General features: G+C 43.9%; 1 long non-coding RNA gene across 1 annotated transcript; it reads right to left on the minus strand.

Annotated features, from left to right (window-relative positions):
• Positions 1-8,270: 8,270 nt before the first annotated feature.
• Positions 8,271-8,706, minus strand: LOC112845146 (uncharacterized). The gene is made up of 2 exons (XR_003217950.1): positions 8,602-8,706; positions 8,271-8,487 (listed from the first exon to the last, which is right to left on the minus strand). It is a non-coding gene; the product is annotated as an uncharacterized LOC112845146 (long non-coding RNA).
• Positions 8,707-22,571: the final 13,865 nt, after the last annotated feature.

Consider the following 22,571-nt stretch of genomic DNA (forward strand, 5'->3'; position numbering starts at 1 on the left):
GGCTGGACCAGGCGAGGCTGAAGAGTCGGAGGCTGGACCAGGCGAGGCTGAAGAGTCGGAGGCTGGACCAGGCGAGGCTGAAGACTCGGAGGCTGGACCAGGCGAGGCTGAAGACTCGGAGGCTGGACCAGGCGAGGCTGAAGACTCGGAGGGTGCTGCTGGCGTGGCTGATGAGGCTGCAGGTGACGGCGTGGAAGCCGGAGACGAAGAGGCCGCAGGTGACGGCGAGGAAGCCGGAGACGAAGAGGCCGCTGGTGACGGCGAGGAAGCCGGAGACGAAGAGGCCGCTGGTGACGGCGAGGAAGCCGGAGACGAAGAGGCCGCTGGTGACGGCGAGGAAGCCGGAGACGAAGAGGCCGCTGGTGACGGCGAGGAAGCCGGAGACGAAGAGGCCGCTGGTGACGGCGAGGAAGCCGGAGACGAAGAGGCCGCTGGTGACGGCGAGGAAGCCGGAGACGAAGAGGCCGCTGGTGACGGCGAGGAAGCCGGAGACGAAGAGGCCGCTGGTGACGGCGAGGAAGCCGGAGACGAAGAGGCCGCTGGTGACGGCGAGGAAGCCGGAGACGAAGAGGCCGCAGGTGACGGCGAGGAAGCCGGAGACGAAGAGGCCGCAGGTGACGGCGAGGAAGCCGGAGACGAAGAGGCCGCAGGTGACGGCGTGGAAGCCGGAGACGAAGAGGCCGCAGGTGACGGCGTGGAAGCCGGAGACAGAAGCGCTGCAGCTGGCGGCGGCGTGGAAGCCGTGGATGAAGAGGCTGTAGGCGACGGCGTGGAAGGTGAGGCTGCAGCTGGCGGCGGCGTGGAAGCCGGAGACGGAGGCGCTGCAGCTGGCGGCGGCGTGGAAACCAGAGACGGAGGCGCTGCAGGCTGGACGGATCCCTTGGACCCTCCAGCGACGACAGGAAGCAAAGGCCGGACGGATCCCTTGGACCCTCCAGCGACGACAGGAAGCAAAGGCCGGACGGATCCCTTGGACCCTCCAGCGACGACAGGAAGCAAAGGCCGGAGCGGTCCTTCGGACCCTCCAGCGGAGACACGAGGCAAAGAGTCCACTAGCCGACATAAAGGCAGCTGGCACTGCACGGAGCACTGGCTTTGCCCAGGCAACACTAACATGGAGGAGTTCTCTGAGGGCTGCTTAATCTTCAGGGGTCCAGTAATAGCTGGGGGGTGAAACCTAGCTTCTGGGGAAGCCCTGGAGTGCATTACTTCGCCTGAAGCAGCTAAAGAGCAAGAATCTCCCTGGGTAGAACTAAGACCTTCTCCCTGCCTAAAGCGAGAGTGTGAGACTGGAGCTACGGGGGACACAGGGGCCTGAGCTACGGGGGACACAGGGGCCTGAGCTACGGGGGACACAGGGGCCTGAGCTACGGGGGACACAGGGGCCTGAGCTACGGGGGACACAGGGGCCTGAGCTACGGGCGGCACTGGGGCCTGGACTACAGGTGGCACTGGGGGCACTGGACTACAGGCGGCACTGGGGCCTGGACTGAGGGTGAAGCTGAGAGCACTGGAGACTGAACTACAGGTGACGCTAGGGGCACTGGAGACTGAACTACAGGTGACGCTGGGGGCACTGGAGACTGAACTACGGGTGACGCTGGGGGCACTGGAGACTGAACTACGGGTGACGCTGGGGGCACTGGAGACTGAACTACGGGTGACGCTGGGGGCACTGGAGACTGAACTACGGGTGACGCTGGGGCACTGGAGACTGAACTACAGGTGACGCTGGGGGCACTGGAGACTGAACTACAGGTGACGCTGGGGGCACTGGAGACTGAACTACAGGTGACGCTGGGGGCACTGGAGACTGAACTGAGTGTGAGTGAGCAGATGACCCTGGGAGCTGGGCTACTGGAGGCTGGGCAGCTAAGCCAGCAACTGGGGGCTGGGGAGGTGTGGTGGAACGAGACTGGGGCGAGGAGGCGGGAAGCTTGTGTAGCTCCGAACTTGGAAGTCCCAAATACAAAGCAAAGGATTGCAGCGGAGTGAGCCCAGTGTCTTCCACCACATAATCCTTCCTACGCCGCTGCTTGCCCCTCCTGCAGGGCCTGGATTCTGAAAGCAGCGGTGGAGTGACACCAGAAACCTGAGCAGAGAGTGGCTGCGAGGCAGCTAACTGAGCAGAGAGTGGCTGCGAGGCAGCTAACTGAGCAGAGAGTGGCTGCGAGGCAGCTAACTGAGCAGAGAGTTGCTGTTGGGCAGGCAACGAACTGTCCCCAACATTATCTGCCACACAGAAGACAGCCCCAGAATGAACAGTCAAACAGTCCGAAAACGGAAAGGAGTCCTCACTCACCGCAACCGGTGAATTAAAAGTCCGGATGTCCGGCTGTGGGGTGGCGCGCCGGTGGCGCGATTGACATTTCCTCCCCGCCGACGGCTCCGACGGGCCAGGCAAGATCATATTCAGCGAGTCGAGCGGCGAGGCAGGAGTGGCAGAGAGCAGGTGAGGTGTGCGCTGAAGGAAGGCCTGAATGGTCGGAGAGAGCGAGCCAAACAGCCACGGAAGACCAGAGAAGAGCCGCTGTAGGCGTGTTTCCACAGCGCGACGAAGCTCCTCCGGGGGATGTTCCAACCACAGGCTGAGAAGGTTCTCAACGGAGAAAATGATGTCATCCCTCAGCTCCTCCGAAGGGTCGCAAGCTGCTGGGTCCATGTTGGCTGTTTCGTGCTGTCACGGTTTGCGGGTGCAAGCCGTGTGGAAGTTAATTAGGACCGGGCAGCAGCAGCTCAAGTGCAGGTAAGAATTTATTAACAGTAAGGCAAATAAACAGAAATGGCGAGTGACACTAACAGGTAACCTAAACTGGGAAAACTAACAAAGCAAACCAGAAACGAAGATGCAGGGAGGTCCGAGGAAACACATATGGAGAGACGCAGGGACATCTAGGGGAAACAACACAGACGAAACAGCAACTAACAGAGGCAGACACGAGGTTTAAATACACAGAAGGATAACGAGGGAATGAGACACAAAAGGAGGGCACAGCTGGGAGTAATCAGACCTGACGAGACAGGGGAAGAGTAAACTGAACACACTGAGATAAGACAGACTTTTAAAGTAAAACAGGAAACACATGCACGTAATGACACCGACTCAATACGCAGACTAAACACAGGGATACACTGGTAGGAAAGAATGAACACTAACCGAGGAAGAACAGAACCAAAATTACAATAATAGAAAACACAAAACGCTGGGTCAAAAGGACCCAGGATCATGACAGAAACAAAGTGAAGCTTTATTTATTATGTTTTAACATACATAAGCCAGCATCAGAAAACCCACAAGTTCAGCGAGGTTCACAACAATATATTTATAGAAACTCTGACGATTAAAAGAATTTCACAACAGGCATGCTCTCATACTTTTTCAAGAAAATAACGGTTCAAAAAGGGAAGTAAGCCGCCCCCAGTGACTGCCTTAGTAGGAAAGAGAAAGAAGCAGATGTGAGGCCACTCTCCCCGAATCAGACAGAAATGACACAACAAATCTCCTTTAGCCAAGTGATGTTTTTAACACAAAAGTTCTTCCCCTCAAACTTGTTGCGTTTTGGGATTATAACAGCAGCTTAACTTGTTAAACCCCGATCCTTTTGTCCCCATGATAGAACAGAGAAAACCCAACTCATAGTGGTCAAAACATTTTATATTTCTTTTATTCAATCATCTTCTGGAAGAGAGAGAGCCCTGCACAGCCCAAACGCCAGTTGCAGGATCATTGCCCAACAATACACAAGCAGTCGTCTTTATAGCATCAGGGTATGTTTTCTGGCGCCCCCTCTTGCATCAAAGAGGTACAATACATGCATTTTCAAAACCACAAATATTCTGTTAGCAACTTTGGACACAGTTAGAAAAGAACATTTTCTTCGCCTCGGGCCAGGTGTCTTCCTGTCGCTGCCGTACGCTCGCTTATCGTCTGGAACATCAAGTCACGTGCTAAAAAAAACTTGTCACTCATGCAGGCACAGTTTTGCAGTTACAGCTTTTTTTGCAAACTATTTATTTGAACTTTTGCCTACCCTTGACTCTAACTACTGCGTATGCGTGCGTCTGTGTGTGTATGCATGTATGTGTGTTTTCATGCGTCTCGACCTCAAATGTACTCTGTTTCACCTCAGCCGTTAGCGCTCCTGACCTTTTACCGACAGGAGCTCTCTGTACTATGTGTAATAATCTTAGCTAAGAACATATGTAATATATTGAATAAATGTTTTAATCAAGAACAGTTACTAAAAGTTTAATCAAAATATATAAATGAATAAAAGATAATAATGAATAACCTGGTTATTCAAATAGCATCATCCAAACAGCTCGTCAAAATAACTTACACTTACACTCTGCTTAGTTTCACTTTCACAAGCACACTCTGCAAAAGCATGCAGTTTCCTGTCTATTTTGGCACAGGCTATACTCAGAGGTGAGCCTTTCTTTTATAACCCAATATAATCAGCATATAAACATTTAGGATTATAAAAAAACATTCAAAAGCATTTAAGATTATAAATTTAACTCAACAGTTTAAAGTGGTTATAACTACACCTGTAATAAAGGTTAATTCAATTCAATTCAATTCAATTCAATTTTATTTATATAGCGCCAAATCACAACAAAAGTCGCCTCAAGGCGCTTTATATTGTACAGTAGATAGCACAATAATAAATACAGAGAAAAACCCAACAATCATATGACCCCCTATGAGCAAGCACTTTGGCGACAGTGGGAAGGAAAAACTCCCTTTTAACAGGAAGAAACCTCCGGCAGAACCAGGCTCAGGGAGGGGCGGGGCCATCTGCTTCCACCGGTTGGGGTGAAAGAAGGAAAACAGGATGAAAGACATGCTGTGGAAGAGAGACAGGGGTTAATAACAGATATGATTCAGTGCAGAGAGGTCTATTAACACATAGTGAGTGAGAAAGGTGACTGGAAGGGAAAAACTCAATGCATCATGGGAATCCCCGGCAGCCTACGTCTATTGCAGCATAACTAAGGGAGGATTCAGGGTCACCTGGTCCAGCCCTAACTATATGCTTTAGCAAAAAGGAAAGTTTTAAGCCTAATCTTGAAAGTAGAGATAGTGTCTGTCTCCCGAATCCAAACTGGAAGCTGGTTCCACAGAAGAGGGGCCTGAAAACTGAAGGCTCTGCCTCCCATTCTACTTTTAAATACTCTAGGAACAACAAGTAAGCCTGCAGAGCGAGAGCGAAGTGCTCTAATAGGGTGATATGGTACTACAAGGTCATTAAGATAAGATGGGGCCTGATTATTTAAGACCTTGTATGTGAGGAGCAGGATTTTGAATTCAATTCTGGATTTAACAGGAAGCCAATGAAGGGAAGCCAAAACAGGAGAAATCTGCTCTCTCTTTCTAGTCCCTGTCAGGACTCTTGCTGCAGCATTTTGGATCAGCTGAAGGCCTTTCAGCGAGTTTTTAGGACATCCTGATAATAAAGAATTACAGTAGTCCAGCCTGGAAGTAATGAATGCATGAACTAGTTTTTCAGCATTACTCTGAGACAGGATATTTCTAATTTTAGAGATGTTGCGCAAATGGAAGAAAGCAGTCTTACATATTTGTTTAATATGTGCGTTGAAGGACATGTCCTGGTCAAAAATGACTCCAAGGTTCCTCACAGCATTACTGGAGGCGAAGGTAATGCCATCCAGAGTAAGAATCTGGTTAGATACCATATTTCTAAGATTTTCAGGGCCGAGTACAATAACCTCAGTTTTATCTGAATTAAGAAGCATGTCAATGGAAAATTGTACTGTATTTAGTAGTCAGCATAACCTTTTAATAATATAAGTTTGCATATGGTAGAATGCTGCATGTAATCATTTCTGTTTAGAAGTATATAGTTGTTGGCATATTGAAAGAATGTCCCATCCTAGGAAGTCTGTAACAACGTTGTGTGCATTCCAGAGTGTTCTGATATCCACACCCACATCCTGGGAGCATGGGAAAGGACATACCTTGTCTCATTGTTTTATGGTAGGATTAACGTAGCTATATCTGTTTTACTCTAAGTGCATTTTGTTTAGATGAACTGCTGGACTTCCAGGCCAGCAGGTTTAGGAAGTCATTTTATGGGTTCACATACACACACATACACACACCTAAACATCCACATTCCAATGTAAAGAACAAACACCCACTGATGTATAAATAAAGAACAGGGCAGTGGCACGGCGCGAGTCTCAGAGCCCGCACTTCTGTGCGAGTTCTGTGGCTGCCCTTGCTTGCAAGTAACTAACTGCAGTGTGTGTTTCTCCTCTCTGATTCTCAACTGAAGAAGTGTTTTAGAATAAATCTCCTGACATTTGTTTTGGTCCTTCGTAGCCGGAGCAGAAACATCAGAACTGTTATCTGTGACTCTGTTCCAGGATCTGGCACACTGTTTCCTGACGCCGTGGAGCCAGCACCGAAGTCTGTGCACAGCCCTCTTAGAATTCGGGTCCGGACCGGTGTTTATAGTCTGGTCCACGGCGGTGGGATTCAGTCTGACGATCCGAACCACCAGTGAGTCGTCTGAGGGTGAGAAACACTATTTTTGATATATAAAACCGCAGAGAAGGTTTTAAGAAATGCGCAAATAGGTTTGTTGTAGCCGTAATTACTTCGTGAAACGCGTAAAATAGGTTAAGGTTAGCCGAAAGGAACCGAATTAGACTTAGGTTTGAGAGGTAGCCGTAATTACTTCGTGACAAATTAGCGCGCAAATGTCTATGTGTGTAAAAGTGTTGTTGTGTTTGTGTGAATGACTGCGGAGCAGGCGCGGTCTGTGACACAGTTGTTGTTGTTATCATGGGTTCCGAAGCAACCAAGAGTGCGTCAGAGTTTGACAGACTGGACTTCGCTGCTGGCAGCGCAAAGTATTTAAACAAAAGAGAGCGATGTCTCCTTAGCTGCGCGGGATCACGCGAGCATGGTCATGCGGGTTTCACGCGGGCCTGAGCCGTGCGGTTAATCGCAGGCTTATAAATGGAAGAGATTCAAATGTTAGAAGTTTTTAGGAAAAAAGCAGCCTTAAAGACCGTGTGGAGAAGGCCAGCCCACATCAGCAGCAGTTAAGATATGCTCTGGTGAATGGCTTCCCTCACCCCTTGCTGACACAAAATTTTTAGATGATTCTTTAAATTGCCCTGATCAACAACAGCCTGTGCTCCTGACCATTAATTTAACCAGTTGTTAACAGTAATCTGCATTAAGCTTAGGGTTGCTCAAATTCAGTACAATGACATGTGAGATGAAGTAAAATAGGCAAATATTTAAACACTAGAATTACTGAGACTTTTTTCCCTGGTGCAAGTCCCTACTACTAGATTTACTAGCCTGCGCAGATTTGCGTAAATTCCCCCCGACCTTAACACCTCTTGGCACCCGCTGAGATTTTCACAGGTCTTCAGCTCCATTGTTCTCCTGCTTTTGTTGTGCAAACACACCCTCCCCCAACCCCTAACCATGAGAGATTCAGGTCTTTCCTTCCCTTTCCTTCCCTTCTATGTGCAATATTTCTCATATGCAATATTAGTTCTTGTCAATCCTTGTCACTACATTGGATGCCTGGCCATGAACATATATACACAGAGTTGTACATATATTTATATATTTATATAGCGACACCTTATATAATATGCATAAAGTCTAGTTATACACACAGACACATCTATATCATATATATATATATATATATATATATATATATATATATAGGTGTGTGTGTGTGTGTGTGTATACATACACCAATATTTTTGAATACTCGTGTCCATATATATGTTTCCAGATTGTTTGTATAGCGCACTTTCTATACCGTGCTCTGTCCACTTTTTTGCAATGACAATGCAGATTTTCCACTTGTGGGACAAATAAATGCAGATTTGCTGTGTGTGTGTGTGTGTGTGTGTGTGTGTGTGTGTGTGTGTGTGTGTGTGTGTGTGTGTGTGTGTGTGCAACATTGGCATTTGTTTACTCAGATCCAAGGCAGGCCAAACCTCTGTGTTACAACCTACATACAAAAGACACACATTCACAGTATATGGGTACACAAGTCTGTTTTATTTCAAAGTGTTTCAAACTTTACAGCGTTTGCAGACCCAGTGTCCATCATCCCTGCATTTGGCACAGGTGAACTTCTGACATGTTGCACAGGTAAACCTGCTGCGATTCCTGTTGCAGCTCTCTTGCACCTGGCACTGCGTTGTCTTTACAGTCCCTGGCACAGCAGCTGCAGCAGCTTCAGCAGCCTGCCTCTGTGCTAATATTTCCTTGTGCTGCATGAATCGGCAACGAAGTTGCTGAGCTAGAAGACTCAGAAACCATCTTCTTTTGCCTGTCCACCCTGTACATGCCTTGTACAAAATGTAGGCATTCACTGCCGCCAGGTCCAGCATATTGTAGAAAACCGCTACTGGCCACCTGCGTGTTGCTGATCTTACGGAATACATCCGTGCCATTTGGTCCAACACGTCTACACCACACTGTAAAAGCAGAGAGAGAGAGTCATGAGTATATGTTTTTTTTCTATAGGCCTGTATAGCACACATCAGAAAACATTGTAGCACTGGTGTAAAATTGTACACACATTCACATACCTTCATGTGGTTATAGTCTGTTATCGTGTTGGGTTTCCTCTTTCTGCCGTCACCGATCGTCACGTCTTGGTGCATGGAACTTAGAACACACACAGTCTTGTTTTTTTAGGTGCATAAATTGTCAAGGAGACACTGCCACTTCTAAGCACTGAAGTGGAGAATACCTCTCACTTTGCAGTATCTTTTGCAAGTTGAGGAAGTTCACGCCGGACTTTATTCACCGTGCCCAGTAACGTTGTTTTGCGCTGCAGCAGTCTGTGCGACAGTAACAGTGAAGTAAAGAAATTGTCCGTTGTGACGTTTCTCCCATCATCCAAAAACGGCTCCATCAGTTTCATGACCACGTTCTCTGCCAGCCTCTCTCCCTTCTGACGAATGGGGTCCTTTCCCAAGTAAGGAGATGCACTGCAGACATATTTGGTGTCCAAATCCGTGGCCATCCAGAACTTGATCCCAAATTTGTCTGGCTTGGTTGCAATATACTGTGTGAATGGACAACGTACCTTGGTAGGGAACAGCTGTTCACTACCAAGCATTTCTTGCAGCTGGCAACAATGGTCGTGCATTCAGTATAGTTGTGACTTCCGCAAGAAATGTGGTTAAAATCTCATGAGTAAGTTGAAGCATTTCTACCAGGCATTTCTGAAAGTTGTAACACAGAGGTTTGGCCTGCCTTGGATCTGAGCAACTCTGAGTGAGCAAATGCAGATGTGCCAGGCCTCAAGGATAATGGGTGGTTTGCACAACAAAAGCTGTAGGAAAAATAAGCTGACGACCTGTGAAAATTTCAGCAGGGGTGCTTAACACCTTGGGACTTGCACCAGAAAATAAAAAAGCCAGTAATTCTAGGGGGTGTTGGGTTTAGGGAAGTTACGCAAATTTGCGCAGGATAGTAAACCTAGTGTTAACTAATGACGTGCATAGGGGCACTTGACCTGTTTGAAAGACTGTCGTCTTATTATGAGCCATTGTTGAGCTATAGAGTACGCCTGTGAAAACAACTAATATGCTGAACCCTGTATAAAACAGCTGAAAACTACATAAATGGAGAAGCTGAGTTGAATATGAAAGTGTAAGTCTTTGCCACTGCGGGCAAAGCACGCAACCACTGTGTGAGGTTGCGTTGCGGTCTCTTCTGAGCTGATGAGCAAGCTACACATTATCAGATTGGGAGCTGGCTGAGAACTCATCAAAGAGAGGGAAACAGAACTATGATAATTATGATAACTGGAGTGTGCAGTGTTTCCGTGAGTTCTTTCAGATGCGCAGCAGTTTTCCTGTCTCTTGACTTATGTGTGTAGAGTGTTTATAGCATCAGCATCATGTTTCTGTTTATTTGTTTTGTTGGGTTGAAAACTAACTAGATAAACTTGTGATCATACTTATGGATCACCATGGCATATATCATCAGCCATATGATTTATTTATGCAGATGAAAAAATGAGTGTGAATGTGTCTGACGTCGCAGTGTGTGTGGGCGCTGTGTAAAAGTAACTTTTAAGCCTCCAATTGTGAGAACGGTGATTCTGCAGGTCACTATGCAAAAAAAAAAGTGTAGAGCAAAGAAGAGGAAAAAATTTACATTGTAGATGAAAAAAATAATCATAGGAAAAAGGTTTTGTGTTTATCAGCCAAGAACAAGACAGGAGAGTTCTAAAAAAAAAAAAAACAGAGAGAGAGTTCTGTGTGTCAGTTAAGCAGTGATGATAATAATGAAAATGTCTTAGTTTTGTCACTTTCAGATGAAAAGCAGACCTGAATCAATTTTCCACATGCAGCAGTCGGAATAAAGTTATAGTTTAACATCATTGGAAACGTTCAGGCCAAGTTTCTGGCTGACTTATTTACAGCTCCATGTGTCCCTCAACCTCACAAGCGAGCTCTCACTCCTCCCTGAAGACAAGGAATGCAGTTCCAAAGAGCAATAACATGGCAGATAAAGAAACAGCAGCAAAGTCCTGAGCAAAGAGACCCAGCAAGCAGCAGCAGTGTGGACAAACAGCAGTGGGGAAGAAGAGCAAACCCATCATCCTGACTGATTGGATGAATGACACTGTGTTTCCAGCAAGCTGCAACTTCACTGTGCCTGTGAAGAAAACTTTTGAAAAGAACCTATGACGAGACTGTTGGAATTTGACATTTGCCAATTTTGGAGTAAAATGGCAAGAAGAGACAGTGGAACACAGGACAAAGCTGAAGAAGAACTGCCGGCTATTGGACTGTTGAAGTGGGAGAGGACAACAGAGTGAGAGTAAGTAAGGACACAGAGGGAAGCTGTTGTTTAATGTGGGAAATCAAAATTTGGGTTAGCAAACCTGGGGAAAAGAAAACTGACTGCTTAAGTGGACAATTGTGAAGGAATCTGAAACACTGCAAAAAGAAACATATACAAAATCACACACACAAGCAGAACATGCATTAACCCTACTAACACAAACACAAGAGAGCTCATGAAGATTAGGCAGCATCTTGAGCATGTGAGTCTGTTTATCACCTGGTGTGATGCAAAGATCAGTGGACTCATAGCACATTGGTTGAAAAATGATCAATTATAGCAGAGAAGTGTGTAGGAAAGGCAGCTTTAAGAACATGCCCTGCTGGAGATGCAGCTCCACAGACATTGATTAAACCTGCCTAATAACAAAAACACACATGCAATGAAAATCAGCTTGTTATCTCTCATCAGTGTTAAAATAGTGTAAATTTAACAGACACTTGTTATCAAATGCTGAATTTATCCAATGCTGACAGTTAACTCTCTAGGTTGCAGGACAACAGTTTAAGTTTTGTGGGAAAAAAGATTCTGGTTTGACCAACCAGTGATCAGACAATAAATTTAGTTGTTAATATAGTAAATTGGGAGATGCTTTCTGCCTGATTGATGCAGCACAAGTAATTTACTGTATGAGGGAAATTCTATTTTTGTGATAATATTTTGAACATGCATTTCTGTTGTCCTGTCAACTTAGTGGGATAATAGCTGATATGCAAATTGGTTGATGGTTCTTAGATTAATGAAAGGTGATTGAATTCTAGCACGAGTGAATGGGATGTGTTGGAGTTTGTCAGAGTGGAGACTCTAAAACACTGAGTTTCCTGTTGTGATGTGCGAGTGAATCCTGCACCCAGATACACAACTCTGAATACATAAGAACAAACTTCTTTTGTGAAATGTATGGAAACATGTCACATGTTTTATGATGACGGGGAAAAAGGAAAACTAAAAAGGAAAACTAGACGAAATCTGTGGCCTAAATGAGTAAAAAGTACAGATTAAATTCATAGCTAATGAGACATTAGGCTTATGTTGTATGTTGTGCGGCTGATGGTTGGTTTTGAATTAATCTAGCTGATGATTTTTCTTTTGTTGTGAAGTTGAGCCTGCCAATTAGTATGATGGTATGATAAATCATGCTAATGGTTTGATTTACCCTCCTGAGATGAGGAGCATGTGTCATGACTTAACGAGGCCTTTTTATTTTGATACTTTCACAGTGCACTGAAAGTTTTTTTGATAATCTCTGTTTGAAGCAGATCTGCACGATTAGAACAGAAGCGCTATACGACATGTCGTCGAGAAAATTGTTGCAAGTGAGTTTCTCCAAAAGATTACAATGGGCTCTGGAGAAAGCCACTTATATGGGACAATTAGAAAATAGGTCCCTACCCAAAAAGGATTAAGCGAGATAATCCCATATAAAGTTCTTCTTTTCTTTTTGAAATGACGTCATTTTGCTGAGAAGTGGAAATGAAAATGCGATGATAATTTCCACTATCAGCAAAGAAAGAATGAATGAATGCATGAATGAATGAGTGAGAGAAAATAAAACTGACTGACTGGTAAAAGCAGACAGAAGCTGACAGACTGACTGACATCACTGTGCGAAGTTAACCCCCACCTGACAAAGGTGCAGATGAATCTGTGTGTGTTTCTTTTTACAGGAGCAGAAAGATGACAACAACATTTGAGGTTGCGTGAGCTTTGGCCATACCGATTTAACCTTTTAAATGCCACTTTCTGTGTCTTTGCATCTACCAGGGGTGTTATTCACTACCTTGTGTTGCTCACAGAGGTAACTGTGAGAAAGTGTGTGTACACCTGCGCAGCGCTAACTTTTCTACAGCATTACAGTTCTTCATGTGAGTTGATCATGTGATTTATACCAGGATAGCTGGTTTATGTTTTCTACTACAGGATTTCTGGGTTCATGTGTGAAGAAAACTGTGTTTACAGGTTATGACTTGGTGATGCTGTTACACTGTGTTGTTAGGGAAATGTGAAGGTTACTTTGACGATGTGAATAACATGCGGGACATTTCCTGTGTTGAAACTAGTGTCACTTCTTTCTGCAGCTATGGATGGCTAACTTTATGGTCTTTTTATAGCACCTCTGGAACCTGTCAATTTGTACCTGACCTACAGGATTGTCCATGTGTGTTGTTAATGTTTGTTTTTCTAAGAGTGCATGTAGAGGATTCAGCAGAGACGGACAAGTAACATGAGAAAGCAATTAAGAGATGCAGTGTTTGTGGAATAGTTTGATATGGGGCTCATTAGCTGGCCACTACTGAGCTCCTAGTGTTAAATACATGGAGTGACTGTGCTTAAGGGAAGTCACCGATTACATTAATGTTAACTGAGTACATGGGATGATCCATGTCTGAGCCAAATTATGCCAATAATTGTAGTTTACTGATTTGAGAAAACCTCCACATGATACTTGTCCTGCTGATGCTGAGTGCTTTACTACTCTTATAATACAATTGTTTATAAGTTTGGAGTTTGATTTCACTTCCAGATCTTGTTTTCCAGGCCATGATGGTGTGTGTGCAGGCTCCTGGCAGAGCCAGATGTTGAGCAAACTTAATATGCAAAACACACTAACATCTTTTATTGCAGGGTTATAGGTCCGGGGTGATGCTGCTCCAGAGGGGGAGACGCCCGGATGTTGCCTGGGACGTGATCTAGCTAACCTTTTTCTTTTAGACAGGAATCTGGTTTTGATGAGTTGACTCATGGGAGTGTTCATGCGCCAAGAGGAGGGGTCCAGAATTACATGAAACTATGTTTTTTATGTTTTCTAAACTATGTTTTTATGATTTTTGTGTGATTAACAGTTCATTTACAGGTATTAAACCTATGCAAGTGGTGCATCTATGTTTAGATGAGGCTTTGATGGTCCATAGATGGAGCTCACTGAACTAAAGAATGTGGTTTGATGATGATTGACATGCTTTCCAAGTAGGAGTTTTCCCTCCTAGCAAGGAAATACAGGTGCAGCAGTTAAAGTATTGCTGAAAGGAATCTCCTGAGAAATCTTCAGAGGCCCAGTGAGAAGCAACCCATTCCAGGCATAACTGCGTCCAGACAGTGGTTGAGGTCAAAGGTCGAGCAGTTTGGGGCCCATTGGGAGATCAGATTCCACAGCCACAGCAAGGACCACGAAGCTGCGTTGGAATGAGAGCTGTGCCAAGGGGGCTTTCCAGAGGCCAACAGAGGAGATTGTGGACAACAGACGGGCACCTGAAGGATGAGGGTAGCGTGCCAAGCTCCATCGACAGCGCAGGCGGAGTCCAAGGATGGCATCATGATTCTGTGAGAAGCACAGGAGCCAGAAGCTATGGTGGTGATGACAGCAGTTTCCTATGAACATCACCTAATGCTGTGTCACTATACTGTGCATACGATGACATTCTGAAGACTGCTGGGATCATAACAGCAGTAAGATAACTGGATCCAACACCCTTTCCACAGAGGGTTTTCCTGCAAAGGATGGACAATGGAGTAGTCATATGTATCCCCCACAGTACAGAGGCCTGAAGTGAGGTGATGGGGGTTGGTAGAGGCCATAAAACTAGAGTGCTGAAGAGGTCTGCAGCTTTCAAGATAGCTGAGACCCATGTTGACAAACAACAAACTCAACTGGTATGTTTGAATGTCTATTCTACATACATTTGGACTCTGGTCCTATGGACAGTGATGGGAACAACTGGAAGACACATCTATGAGGCACTGCAGAACTTAACTGCTCTGCAGAAATATGTGGCGGACCACACATCAGAAGGATGACTCTGAAGTTACAACAAGAAACAATTTTGCTGATAAAGCTGCAAAAGCAGCAGCCATAGCACCCACAGTCTTATTAACAACCCATGAAAATCACACTATCCCACTGTCTGTACTGCAGGATGAACAGAAAGCAGCACCGTCAAAAGAAGAAACGCAATGGCTAAAACACGGAGCAGTATTAGACACTGATGACATAATAAAATAGCAGGAATTCCCATTCTTCCCAAACCATTACACAAAACAGCCGCTCTAGTGAGCCATGGTTTCAGCCATGTCTCAACAGGAGGGGAGATGATCTCTATAATAAATCAACAATTTTACACTTTAAATTTTTTTTAGCAAAAGAATATGTGAGAACATCTATGACCTGCCAAAAACACAATACTTAAGGTTGAAGCCAGGTGCTAAAAAGACTACTTATTAGAGTTGGACTATTGTTTACTTTTATTTTGTGTTTTTGTAACATGTATCCTGCCATGTCTAAAACTCATGATTAACCGCATAACATTTTCCACTGTTGCTGCATACATAGCCGTGACAAATGATGATGATGACTCCGACCTGTTGGACCATGAAGACTTTGTGTGATTAATGACGATGTGACAGAAAATGTACAACAAGATGTTACATACTGATATCTCACTTAAAAGTTACACTGACAACAGGAGGGAATGTCAATGGAAAATTGTACTGTATTTAGTAGTCAGCATAACCTTTTAACACTAGGTTTACTATCCTGCGCAAATTTGCGTAACTTCCCTAAACCCAATATCCCCTAGAATTACTGGCTTTTTTATTTTCTGGTGCAAGTCCCAAGGTGTTAAGCACCCCTGCTGAGATTTTCACAGGTCGTCAGCTTGTTTCTCCTCCAGCTTTTGTTGTGCAAACCACCCATTATCCTTGAGGCCTGGCACATTTGCATTTGCTCACTCAGAGTTGCTCAGATCCAAGGCAGGCCAAACCTCTGTGTTACAACTTTCAGAAATGCCTGGTAGAAATGCTTCAACTTACTCATGAGATTTTAACCACATTTCTTGCGGAAGTCACAACTATACTGAATGCACGACCGTTGTTGCCAGCTGCAAGAAATGCTTGGTAGTGAACAGCTGTTCCCTACCAAGGTACGTTGTCCATTCACACAGTATATTGCAACCAAGCCAGACAAATTTGGGATCAAGTTCTGGATGGCCACGGATTTGGACACCAAATATGTCTGCAGTGCATCTCCTTACTTGGGAAAGGACCCCAGTTGTCAGAAGGGAGAGAGGCTGGCAGAGAACGTGGTCATGAAACTGATGGAGCCGTTTTTGGATGATGGGAGAAATGTCACAACAGACAATTTCTTTACTTCACTGTCACTGTCGCACAGACTGCTGCAGCGCAAAACAACGTTACTGGGCACGGTGAATAAAGTCCGGCGTGAACTTCCTCAACTTGCAAAAGATACTGCAAAGCGAGAGGTATGCTCCACTTCAGTGCTTAGAAGTGGCAGTGTCTCCTTGACAATTTATGCACCTAAAAAAAACAAGACTGTGTGTGTTCTAAGTTCCATGCACCAAGACGTGATGATCGGTGACGGCAGAAAGAGGAAACCCAACACGATAACAGACTATAACCACATGAAGGTATGTGAATGTGTGTACAATTTTACACCAGTGCTACAATGTTTTCTGATGTGTGCTATACAGGCCTATAGAAAAAAACATATACTCATGACTCTCTCTCTCTGCTTTTACAGTGTGGTGTAGACGTGTTGGACCAAATGGCACGGATGTATTCCGTAAGATCAGCAACACGCAGGTGGCCAGTAGCGGTTTTCTACAATATGCTGGACCTGGCGGCAGTGAATGCCTACATTTTGTACAAGGCATGTACAGGGTGGACAGGCAAAAGAAGATTGTTTCTGAGTCTTCTAGCTCAGCAACTTCGTTGCCGATTCATGCAGCACAAGGAAATATTAGCACAGAGGCAGGTGCTGTGCCAGGGACTGTAAAGACAACGCAGTGCCAGGTGCAAGAGAGCTGCAACAGGAATCACAGCAGGTTTACCTGTGCAACATGTCAGAAGTTCACCTGTGCCAAATGCAGGGATGATGGACACTGGGTCTGCAAACGCTGTAAAGTTTGAAACACTTTGAAATAAAACAGACTTGTGTACCCATATATTGTGAATGTGTGTCTTTTGTATGTAGGTTGTAACACAGAGGTTTGGCCTGCCTTGGACCTGAGTAAACAAATGCCAATGTTGCACACACACACACACACACACACACACACACACACACACCCCAAATCTGCATTTATTTGTCCCACAAGTGGAAAATCTGCATTGTCATTGCAAAAAAGTGGACAGAGCACGGTATAGAAAGTGCACTATACAAACAATCTGGAAACATATATATGGACACGAGTATTCAAAAATATTGGTGTATGTATACACACACACACACACATATCTATCTATCTATCTGTATGTATAACTAGACTTTATGCATATTATATACGGTGTGGCTATATAAATATATAAATATATGTACAACTCTGTGTATATATGTTTATGGACAGGCATCCAATGTAGTGACAAGGATTGACAAGAACTAATATTGCATATGAGAAATATTGCACATAGAAACTACCATGGTGTATAGTACGCTGCAGGTAAGGAAGGAAAGTAGCCTTGCAGGGAAGGAAAGACCTGAATCTCTCATGGTTAGGGGTTGGGGGAGGGTGTGTTTGCACAACAAAAGCAGGAGAACAATGGAGCTGAAGACCTGTGAAAATCTCAGCGGCGTGCCAAGAGGTGTTAAGGTCGGGGGGAATTTACGCAAATCTGCGCAGGCTAGTAAATCTAGTAGTAGGGACTTGCACCAGGGAAAAAAGGCTCAGTAATTCTAGTGTTAATAATATAAGTTTGCATATAGTAGAATGCTGCATGTAATCATTTGTGTTTAGAAGTATATAGTTGTTGGCATATTGAAAGAATGTCCCATCCTAGGAAGTCTGTAACAACGTTGTGTGCATTCCAGAGTGTTCTGATATCCACACCCACATCCTGGGAGCATGGGAAAGGACATACCTTGTCTCATTGTTTTATGGTAGGATTAACGTAGCTATATCTGTTTTACTCTAAGTGCATTTTGTTTAGATGAACTGCTGGACTTCCAGGCCAGCAGGTTTAGGAAGTCATTTTATGGGTTCACATACACACACATACACACACCTAAACATCCACATTCCAATGTAAAGAACAAACACCCACTGATGTATAAATAAAGAACAGGGCAGTGGCACGGCGCGAGTCTCAGAGCCCGCACTTCTGTGCGAGTTCTGTGGCTGCCCTTGCTTGCAAGTAACTTCAAATAAGCCATTCCTCTGCAGATGATCTGTTAGCTGTTTGACAACTACTCTTTCAAGGATTTTTGATATGAAAGGAAGGTTGGAGATTGGCCTATAATTAGCTAAGACAGCTGGGTCTAGAGATGGCTTTTTAAGTAAAGGTTTAACTACAGCCACCTTGAAGGCCTGTGGTACATAGCCGATTATTAGAGACAGGTTGATCATATTTAAGATCGAAGAATTAATTAATGGCAGGACTTCTTTGAGCAGTTTTGTAGGAATGGAGTCTAAAAGACACGTTGATGGTTTGGAGGAATTAATTATTGAAGTTAACTCAGAAAGATCAATTGGAGAAAAAGAGTCTAACTTAACATCGATGGTACTAAAAGTAGCTGTAGATAATATTACATCTGTGGGATGATTATTGGTAATTTTTTCTTTAATGATAAAAATTTTATTTGTGAAGAAGTTCATGAAGTCATTACTAGTTAACGTTAAAGGGATTGTTGGCTCAGTAGAGCTCTGACTTTTTGTCAGCCTGGCTACAGTGCTGAAGAGAAACCTGGGGTTGTTCTTATTTTCTTCAATCAGTGACGAATAGTAAGATGTTCTTGCTTTGCGGAGGGCTTTCTTATAAAGCAGCAAACTATTTCTCCAGGCTAAATGATGATCCTCTAAATTTGTGACATGCCATTTCCTCTCCAGCTTACGAGTTATCTGCTTTAGGCTACGTGTTTGAGAATTATACCACGGAGTCAGGTACTTCGGATTTGAGGCCTTAGTTTTCACAGGAGCTACAGTATCCAGAGTCGTACGTAGTGAGGAGGTAAAATTATTAACTAGATAATCGACCTCTGTTGTAGTAGCGTTCAGATAGCTGCTCTGCTCTATGTTGGTACAGGGCATTGAAGATGATAACAGTGGGTGGATTATATTCTTAAACTTAGTTACAGCACTTTCAGAAAGACATCTACTTTGATAAAGTCTACTCTCCACTGCTGTGTAATCAATTGTTGTAAATGTAAATGTTATCAGGAAATGATCAGACAGCAGAGGATTTTCAGGAAACACTGTTAAATGTTCAGTTTCTATGCCATATGTTAAAACAAGATCTAGAGTGTGATTAAAGTGGTGGGTGGGTTCTTTTACATTTTGAGAGAAGCCAATTGAGTCTAATAACAGATTAAATGCGATGTTGAGGCTGTCATTTTTAGCATCTACATGGATGTTAAAATCACCCACAATAATTATTTTATCTGAGCTGAGCACTAAATCAGATAAAAAGTCTGAGAAATCAGAGAGAAACTCTGTGTAAGGCCCAGGTGGACGATAGATGATAACAAGTAAGACTGGTTTCTGAGTTTTACAGCTGGGGTGGACGAGGCTAAGCATCAGGCTTTCAAATGAATTAAAAGTCTGTCTTGGTCTTTCGTTAATTAATAGACTGGTGTGAAAAATTGCTGCCACACCGCCCCCTCGGCCTGTGCTTCGAGATTTCTGGTAGTTAGAATGACTCGGGGGTGTTGATTCATTTAAAGTAACATAATCATCCGGCTGCAACCAGGTTTCCGTAAGGCAGAGTAAATCAATTTGTTGATCAATTATTAAGTCATGTACTAACAGAGACTTGGAGGAGAGAGACCTAATATTTAATAATCCACATTTCACTGTTTTACTCTTTGGTTCAGATGTGGATTCTGTATTGTTCTTTCTTTGTGATTTTTTATGTTTAAGTTGTTTATTGCTGGTTTTTGGTTTGTTTTTTGTCTTTTTGGGAGCTGACACAGTCTCAATGGAGATGGGTTTTTGGGGGGTAGCAGGAGGAGAGAAGCTGCAGAGAGGCATGTAAGACTGCAACTCTGCTTCCTGGTCCCAACTCTGGATAGTCATATTTTGGGGGGGTTTATAAAATTGGTCCATATTTCTAGAAATGAGAGCTGCTCCATCCAAAGGTGCATATGGACAAACAGAAGCTTTATGTCCTCCAGCTTCTCTTAATATGATGCCAGTATGTTTAAACATCTGAATGCAATATCAGTGCTGTAGATTATGTTATTAATGCAATGGTAATGATGATGATTATGAACAATAGCAGTAAAATATTTCCCTCATATCAACAAACTCCTCACAGCACACAAAGACCCAGCCAAGCCTGCAGCTCAGTTCTTCAAACTTCTCCACAAAATTCAAAAGTTGTCTCTGTCATATTTTCATCAATATGTCAACTGCACATCCGCAATTTCAACAGTAGTTGGCACACTTACATCAGCATATTCAGCACAGTTTCATCAATACAACCAGCAATGATTCATATACAGCACAGTATATCAGCACACTCAGTGATGATTTGAACACACTTCAAACCTGTACAAACGCCATTCATTCGAACACACATTCTCTGCACACTTCTTTATAAACAACAGCTTATTTTATCTTACATAGACGTCTTAAAATTAGAACAAACACACAGATGGATCCCTGACGTACACAACACAAAATCCTACTCAATTTTGAGGAAAGGAGAGTAAGGTGGTAGGAACCCCATGACCATCCTTGGATGCGTTGCAAACCAGCCCCTAATGAGTGGGCTATGGTGGAAATTGACATTGTCCCACACAATTACATAAATGGGTAGGTGAGGCCATATGAGACCTCTCTCATTTTCAGGGATAAAATCGGTATAAAGGCGATCCAAGAAGATGAGGAGCTGTGTGTTGTATGGGCCAAGACTGGCGATGTGAGTGGCCACACCATTTTCAGAAATGGCAGCACACATAGTTATATTGCCCCCTCGCTGACCTGGGACATCCACTGTGGCCCGGTGACCAATAATATTACGGCCACATCTTCGGCCCTTGGCCAGGTTGAAGCCAGCTTCATCCACGAACACCAGGATGTGAGGGGTCTCATGTCCTTCCAATGCCATTATTCTCTAAAATAGAGTAAAGAACATAAAATCAGTCATACAGAAGAGTCATATACTACAGTTAGACAATTACATGTTCTCCCCCACAGGTTCAATATACTACAGGCCACTACTCCAGTGGTTCTAAACTAGTGATAGGCCTATGAGGAAGTACTGCAGGGGTATTTGATAGTAAGGGGAGTGGGAAATACTGATGACTCACTGAGATGTTACAGTAAAACCTACAGTATTAGATTTGATTGGGAGACAACAAAATAAGGATTATAATGAGAATTGTACATAAACTGCAGTTTTCTGTTGAAATTGTTGAAGTCAGATGCAGAAAATACTGATTCTGAAATCAGGTAAAGGAGGTATTGAAACTAAATAAGTGAACTACTGCTTACTGTGATTACAGGTAAGGTTATGAGAGACAACCAGTAACTGACTTACATTTACATACTGGTAGCGCAGCTCCTTCACTCTGTCAGAGTTCCTCTCAAATGGTACCCTGTTTCATTGTCATCTGATGCTTCTTCCAAACCCGGTCTATCGTAGAGATGCTTATTGTGTTTATATTCTGGAATATATGATTGTCCTGAAGGATGGCATCACGGATCTGTCTCAATGTGATGGCGTTATTTGTCATCACCATGTTACAAATCTCTCTGTCCTGTTGTTCATTGAGCAGTTTTCCTCTGCCACCCACGTGAGGTTGTCGTCCAATCCTACACAAAGAACAGAATACAGTAAGTTACCAGTGTAATTGTATTATTGTTTTACTCACAGTAACTTCACCACAATCCTAATGCAACATTGCACAGTGACTGGAATACTACTCTGAACTGTATGAATTATGTAATTCCATAGTTTACAGTAATTTGTTCAATATATTTCTTGTCATATTTAGTATCACAACATTCCACTAGTCCTCTCCACCTGCTATTATAGACCTACTACTGTAGGCAGATGCACACAAAATCTCTACAGTAAGTTATACATTTTTTGCCTCACGCACAGTGCCCTGTCCTATACAACATATAATTCCATCATAAATTACATAGAGTACATACCTGTTTTCCCTGGATGGATGATGGAGGAGACTGTAGAGCGAGGCACATTAGGCTGCACTCGACGACCTGCCTCTGCCATTGTGAGGCCATGGTTTATGACATGGTCTATAATTGTGGCCCGAATTTCATTCGGGACAGCACAGTGTCTTCGCGCACCTCGGCCTCTTCCCCCTATTCCTCCACCACGCATTCTCAATCCTCCTCTTATTCTTCTTCCTCCTCCTCTTCCTTGAGGAAGAACTTACCCTTGTCTGTTTGCTTGGCCTTGTCTATCCATGTTCAGAGATCGGACCAGCTCTGGTCAAGCTCTATATATCTGTGTTTGGCAGCACACAATCATGGAACACACCTGTGTGTGACACTCCCCCTTCGTTAGTCTAGTTTCACCTGACTGTCAATGACTGTCATCAATTTATCAAATATTCAAAGAAATTCATATATGGTATTCGTGGTATTATGTTCTTGACCAATTTTGACAAATGAACAGACAGTTGTGCATGCGAGTACTTATACAATGAAATATATACAATATAATGAATATATGTATGTGTATATGTATATGTGTATATGTATATAATATATGAATA

Source organism: Oreochromis niloticus, unplaced genomic scaffold, assembly GCF_001858045.2.
Source record: "Oreochromis niloticus isolate F11D_XX unplaced genomic scaffold, O_niloticus_UMD_NMBU tig00003574_pilon, whole genome shotgun sequence".
NCBI lineage: Eukaryota > Metazoa > Chordata > Actinopteri > Cichliformes > Cichlidae > Oreochromis > Oreochromis niloticus.